The sequence below is a fragment of the Schistocerca americana genome, chromosome 4 (assembly GCF_021461395.2).
Source record: "Schistocerca americana isolate TAMUIC-IGC-003095 chromosome 4, iqSchAmer2.1, whole genome shotgun sequence".
NCBI lineage: Eukaryota > Metazoa > Arthropoda > Insecta > Orthoptera > Acrididae > Schistocerca > Schistocerca americana.
The window spans coordinates 733,570,370-733,578,322 of NC_060122.1; positions in this window are offsets into that span (position 1 = coordinate 733,570,370).

Genomic DNA, 7,953 nt, shown 5'->3' on the forward strand with positions numbered 1-7,953 from the left:
ATCCACAAGGTCATTTATGTATATTGTGAATAGCAACGGTTCTACGACACTCCATTGCGGCACTCTTACTTCGGAAGACTTCTCTCCATTGAGAATGACATGCTGCGTTCTGTTACCTAGGAACTCTTCAATCCAATCACACAATTGGTCTGATAGTCCATATGCTCTTACTTTGTTCGTTAAACGACTGTGGGGAACCGTATCAAATGACTGGTGGAAGTCAATAAACACGGCATTTACCTGGGAACCAGTGTCTATGGCCCTCTGAGTCTCGTCGACGAATAGCGCGAGCTGGGTTTCACACGATCGTCTTTTTCGAAACCCATGCTGATTCCTACAGAGTAGATTTCTAGTCTCCAGAAAAGTCATTATACTCGAACATAATACGTGTTCCAAAATTCTAAAACTGATCGACGTTACAGATTTAGGCCTATAGTTCTGCACATCTGTTCGACGTCCCTTCTTGAAAACGGGGATGACCTGTGCCCTTTTCCAATCCTTTGGAACGCTACGCTCTTCTAGAGACCTACGGTACACCGCTGCAAGAATGGGGGCAAGTTCCTTCGCGTACTCTGTGTAAACTCGAAATGGTATCCCATCAGGTCCAGCGGCCTTTCCTCTTTTGAGCGATTTTAATTGTTTTTCTATCCCTCTGTCATCTATTTCGATATCTACCATTTTGTCATCTGTGCGACAATCTAGAGAAGGAACTACAGTGCAGTCTTCCTCTGTGAAACAACTTTGGAAAAAGACATTTAATATTTCGGCCTTTAGTCTGTCATCTTCTGTTTCACTACCATTTTGGTCACAGAGTGTCTGAACATTTTGTTTTGATCCACCTGCCGCTTTGACATAAGACCAGCATTTCTTAGGATTTTCTGCCAAGTCAGTACATAGAACTTTACTTTTGAATTCATTGAACGCCTCTCGCATAGCCTATATTTCGCTTCGTGTAATTTTTGTTTGTCTGTAAGGCTTTGGCTATATGTATGTTTGCTGTGAAGTTTACTTTGCTTCTGCAGCAGTTTTCTAACTCGGTTGTTTTACGACGGTGGCTCTTTTCCATCTCTTACGATCTTGCTTGGCACATACTCATGTAATGCATATTGTACGATGGTTTTGAACTTCGTCCATTGATCCTCAACACTATCTGTACTTGAGGCAAAACTTTTGTGTTGAGCCGTCAAGTACTCTGAAATCTACGTTTTGTCACTTTTGCTAAACAGAAAAATCTTCCTACCTTTTTTAATATTTCTATTTACGGCTGAAATCATCGATGCAGTAACCGCTTTATGATCGCTGATTCCCTGTTCTGCATTAACTGTTTCAAATAGTTCGGGTCTGTTTGTCACCAGAAGGTCTAATATGTTATCGCCACGAGTCGGTTCTCTGTTCGACTGCTCAAGGTAGTTTTCAGATAATGTACTTAAAAAAGTTCACTGGATTCTTTGTCCCCGCCACCCGTTATAAACGTTTGAGTTTCCCAGTATGTATCTGGCAAATTAAAATCTCCACCCAGAACTATAACATGGTCGGGAAATCTACTAGAAATATTTTCAAAATTTTCCTTCAGGTGCTCTGCCACAACAGCTGCTGAGCCAGGGGGCCTATAGAGACATCCAATTACCATGTTTGAGCCTGCTTTAACCGTGACCTTCACCCAAATTATTTCACATTTCGGATCTCCGTCAATTTCCTTCGATACTATTGCACTTTTTATCGCTATAAACACGCCTCCCCCTTCACTGTCCAGCCTGTCTCTGCGGTATACATTCCAATCTGAGTTTAGAAATTCATTACTGTTTACATCTGGTTCAGCCAAATTTCTGTCCCTAGTACTATGTGGGCATTGTGACCGTTTATTAATGAGAGTAGTTCTGGGACCTTTCTGTAGACGCACCCGACTGCATGTAACTTGTGGTAGTGTGTGTGCATGTTGAAAGTTTTATAACTCTAGTTCTAAAATACCTTAGTATCAAGCCAATAGACGAAGAGGAAAATGGGAGTATCTGGAGAGAAAATGGGCTAGAGTTCACAGAAGTGTAGCCATACATATTGTAAAATATATGTATGTATGTGTGTGAGTGCGCGGGCCCGCTCGTGTGTGTGTGTGTGTGTGTGTGTGTGTGTGTGCGTGTGTGTGTATGAATGTTCTACATCTCCTAAACCACTGGACTGATTTGAACCAAACTTGGTACACATATCCCTTGTTATCAGGTAGCGATTGCTCTTAGGGTAAGAGCCACCTACCTATCATAGTTGATGTATATGACGTCATAAACAATGACGTGCTAAAACTGCCACATCATACATGTTTAAATTTACTACTTCTGTGCTACTAACTGTATTCGTAACACATTCTGCATGTAGCATCCACATATGCTGCTGATCATATCTATACAAAATATGTCATTGAACGACACATGTATCAAGAGGTATGGTGCGGTAAACACTGAGGTGCGTGAAAAAATGCCGCGTCATGCATGAGGTTTTAATACATCTATTCTTTACCAATTAAACACTCCTACAGTCGAATCAGTTTAAGGAAATCCCCGACACCTAGTAGCGCTTTTAGCAGCTTTCAGTTGCGAAAGGCAAACGGCTGTAGGCGAAAACAGTCGTCGTCCATAGAGCTACGAAGAGGCGTTGCCACAGAGACGTTTTCAAAATCTCGTTGTAGAGATGCGAAGCAGCAGTGCCCAGCTTGCAGAAACTGTCCGGGATATTACACTACAAATACAGGTCATTTTTTAATTTTCCTTCCTAATAGAAAATTGGCATAATGAATAGCTGGAAAATTCCGTGTTTGTCAACTGGTAGTCATAATGTGCCGAACAACGTGGTATGTACACGTAAAATCTATTTTCTGCTTCAGTCGCTCTTTATGTACGTCGAATTCATTTTTGCATCCCTCAAACTCACATAATAATGTCGAAATCATTTTAGAAAGGTATTATATAGCTTCCAAAATATCTCATGTTATGAGCTGCCTTTACTGGCTCCAACAAACAGGAAATATCCTTTCTTTAGGCATACAAATGGAAAAGGTAATGACAGATTGTCTTCAGAGAATAGCTTAGTTATTATATACGATCCTTCCTCTTTTTGTTCCATCTGTATCTTTGCTATGAGCAAAACTTATTTAAAAATCGTGGACAAGCAATTCTGTGCATAACAAGTAAGTAACACCTTAGTCGCCAGAACATTCCCATACAAGACCAGTTTTCACTGATTCTCACGGCCGACCTTGGCCTCACCGTGGCGTTGTGCTCAGCTATTTTGCAGTTTTGCACATTCTCTGGTACGGCAGGAACGTACCCCAGCAATGGAGCGGGGCTTCAGCTTTGTCCTGAACCACTAATTCACGTCCCACCACCAAAGGCGTCCGTTATGTCTCCATACAACAGACGGAGAACGACAAGCCCTCACTTCATGGGACACTGCAGAGAGGTCTGGATTTTAACCCAGACTGGTGATCAAGAACTTTATGTCATCACTACCCACTCCCCCCTTTCTGGTCAAGTAAGACGGTGAAAATGTGAAAATCTTTCATCAGCAGGGTTCAGTTTGGCTTAGCGCCTCCCGCACCCCCTTCATTTTAGAAAGGTACTTCATGGGACACTGCAGAGAGGTCTGGATTTTAACCCAGACTGGTGAACAGGAACTTCATGTTACCACTCCCCCCCCCCCCCCTTTCTGGTCAAGTACGACAGTGAAAATCTTTCATCACCAGGGTTCAGTTTGGCTTAGGGCCTCCCACACCCCCCTCCTTCCACCGAGTCGAGTAGCACCACACAGGTTGTTTCAGAGGCCGTTCGTCAGTTACACAGATCGAAGATAAGATTGATACTCTAGGAAAATGTAATTCCATCACATCAAAAGTTGCACAGATATTTTATTTCGCTTTACCGGTTCCAACAAATTAATTTGCCATCTTCACAAGCATAAAAAATTAGACATAATATAAATAATTTTTTTTTTTTTTTGTCATCAGTCTACTGACTGGTTTGATGCGGCCCGCCACGAATTCCTTTCCTGTGCTAACCTCTTCATCTCAGAGTAGCACTTGCAACCTACGTCCTCAATTATTTGCTTGACGTATTCCAATCTCTGTCTTCCTCTACAGTTTTTTCCCTCTACAGCTCCCTCTAGTACCATGGTAGTCATTCCCTCATGTCTTAGCAGATGCACTATCATCCGGTCCCTTCTCCTTATCAGTGTTTCGCACATATTCCTTTCCTCTCCGATTCTACGTAGAACCTCCTCATTCCTTACCTTATCAGTCCACCTAATTTTCAACATTCGTCTGCAGCACCACATCTCAAATGCTTCGATTCTCTTCTGTTCCGGTTTTCCCACAGTCCATGTTTCACTACCAAACAATGCTGTACTCCAGACGTACATCCTCAGAAATTTCTTCCTCAAATTAAGGCCGGTATTTGATATTAGTAGACTTCTCTTGGCCAGAAATGCCTTTTTTGCCATAGCGAGTTTGCTTAATTCCTTAACTTCATTGACTTCGTGACCATCAATCCTGATGTTAAGTTTCTCGCTGTTCTCATTTCTACTACTTCTCATTACCTTCGTCTTTCTCCGATTTACTCTCAAACCATACTGTGTACTCATTAGACTGTTCATTCCGTTCAGCAGATCATTTAATTCTTCTTCACTTTCACTCAGGATAGCAATGTCATCAGCGAATCGTATCATTGATATCCTTTCACCTTGTATTTTAATTCCACTCCTGAACCTTTCTTTATTTCCATCATTGCTTCCTCGATGTACAGATTGAAGAGTAGGGGCGAAAGGCTACAGCCTTGTCTTACACCCTTCTTAATACGAGCACATCGTTCTTGATCGTCCACTCTAATTATTCCCTCTTGGTTGTTGTACATATTGCATATGACCCGTCTCTCCCTATAGCTTACCCCTACTTTTTTCAGAATCTCGAACAGCTTGCACCATTTTATATTGTCGAACGCTTTTTCCAGGTCGACAAATCCTATGAAAGTGTCCTGATTTTTCTTTAGCCTTGCTTCCATTATTAGCCGTAACGTCAGAATTGCCTCTCTCGTCCCTTTAATTTTCCTAAAGCCAAACTGATCGTCACCTAGCGCTTTCTCAATTTTCTTTTCCATTCTTCTGTATATTATTCTTGTAAGCAGCTTCGATGCATGAGCTGTTAAGCTGATTGTGCGATAATTCTCGCACTTGTCAGCTCTTGCCGTCTTCGGAATTGTGTGGATGATGCTTTTCCGAAAGTCAGATGGTATGTCGCCAGACTCATATATTCAACACACCAACGTGAATAGTCGCTTTGTTGCCACTTCCCCCAATGATTTTAGAAATTCTGATGGAATGTTATCTATTCCTTCTGCCTTGTTTGACCGTAAGTCCTCCAAACCTCTTTTAAATTCCGATTCTAATACTGGATTCCCAATCTCTTCTAAATCGACTCCTGTTTCTTCTTCTATCACATCAGACAAATCTTCACCCTCATAGAGGCTTTCAATGTATTCTTTCCACCTATCTGCTCTCTCCTCTGCATTTAACAGTGGAATTCCCGTAGCACTCTTAATGTTACCACCGTTGCTTTTAATGTCACCAAAGGTTGTTTTGACTTTCCTGTATGCTGAGTCGGTCCTTCCGACAATCATATCTTTTTCGATGTCTTCACATTTTTCCTGCAGCCATTTCGTCTTAGCTTCCCTGCACTTCCTATTTATTTCATTCCTCAGCGACTTGTATTCCTGTATTCCTGATTTTCCCGGAACATGTTTGTACTTCCTGCTGTGCTCCAGACGTACGTCGTCTGAAATTTCTTCCTCAGGTTTAGGGCAATGTTTGATACCAGTAGACTTCTCTTGCCCTCTGCTAGCCTGTATTTTATGTCCTACTTGCTTCGTTCGTCGTGGACAATTTTGCTGCATAGGTACTATTTCGCGATCTGCAATTTTGACGTTAAGTTTCTCGCTGTTCATATGTCTGCTTCATTCTTTTTGTCTTTTTATGGTTTACTCTCAATTCATATTCGGTACTCATTAGACTTCATTCCATCCAACGAATCCCATAATTCTTCTGAGGACAGCACTGTCATCAGTGAATATTATCATTGATATACTTTCACCCTGTCTTTTAATCCTATCTTGAACCTTTCTTTTATTCCCGTCATTGTTTTTTTGATGTATGCTAGATTGAACAGTAGTGGCTAGGAACTGCATACCTGTCTTATACCTTTTTTACTCCGAGCACTTCGTTCTTTGTCTTCCAGTCCCATTGTTCCCTCTTGGTTCTTGTACGTATTGTATTTTCGACATAAAAGTTTTCTGGGTATGGTATCGCGTCATATCGTTCAAAACTACTGCTGTAGAGAACCAACGTTTCGGCCACGGCTGCAGCTGCCTTCTTCTGGGTCTACTGATGCGTTCCAGCTATGCAGTGTCCCTTGTGTTTTGTTATTACTGTTCACTGCGCAGGCCATTACTCCATAATTGCCGGCCGGAGTGGCCGAGCGGTTCTAGGCGCTACAGTCTGGAACCGCGCGACCGCTACGGTTCGAATCCTGCCTCGGGCATGGATGTGTGTGATGTTCTTAGGTTAGTTAGGTTTAAGTAGTTCTAAGTTCTAGGGGATTGATGACCTCAGAAGTTAAGTCCCATAGTGCTCAGAGCCATTTGAACCATCTTGCACCATTCTACATTGTTGACAGATTTTTCATTGTTGACGATTGCAATCATCGCGTCTTAATTTTTCCTCAGTCCGCAGCTCGTGGTCGTGCGGTAGCGTTCTCGCTTCCCACGCCCGGATTCCCGGGTTCGATTCCCGGCGGGGTCAGGGATTTTCTCTGCCTCGTGATGACTGGGTGTTGTGTGCTGTCCTTAGGTTAGTTAGGTTTAAGTAGTTCTAAGTTCTATGGGACTGATGACCATAGATGTTAAGTCCCATAGTGCTCAGAGCCATTTGAACCATTTTTGAATTTTTCCTCAACCTTGCTTCCATTACGAAGTGCGATGTGAGGACCGCCTCTCTGATGCCATAACTTTTCCTTAAGTCAGACAAATCGTCAACTACCTAATCCTGAATTTCCTATCCAAATTTTCCATATATCATTCTTGTCAGCCACTTGGATGCATGAGCTGTTAAGCTGTTCGTGTGATGATTTTACACTTATCTGCACTTGCTGTTTTCGGGAGTAAGTGGATGATAATTTCCCGAAAGTCTTATTGTATGTCTCCAGACTAACGGACTCTACACACCAACTTCACTAGTCGCTTGTCTACCATTTCCCCCCTTGATTTTAGAAATTCCGATGGAGTACTATCAATCCCTTATGCCCTTTGCGATCTCAAGTCTTCCAGACCTCTCTTAAATTCTGGCTTTAATACTGGATTCCCTATGTCATCATTACGGGCTTCAATTTCTTCTTCTAATACATCATCAGACAAGTCCTCCCCATCACAAAGGCCTTCAGTATACTCTTTCCACCTATTTGCTCTTTCCTCTGCATGTAACAGTGGAATTCCCATTGCACTCTTAATATTAATGCCCTTGCCTTTAATTTTACCGAAGATTGTTTTGACTTTTCTATATGCTGAATCATCCCTCCAGACGACCATTTCTTTTTCGTCTTCACATCTTGCCTACAGGCAATTCGCCTTGGCTGCCCTGAATTTTCTATTTATTTAATTCCTAAGGAATTTATGTTGCTACATTCTTGTCTTTGCCCGAACATTTTTGTACTTCCTCCTGTTGTCGATCAACGGAAGTATTTCATCTATTACCCAATGTTTCTTCGCAGTTACCTTTCCAGTACCTACGTTTGTCTCCCCGGCGTCTACGATTGCCCTTTGGAGAGACGTCCACTACTCTTCAACTGAGCCGCCTACTCTGCTGTTCCTTACTGCAGTAATCATATCCTTAGCGAACTTCAAACGTGTCTCTTCATTCCTCAGT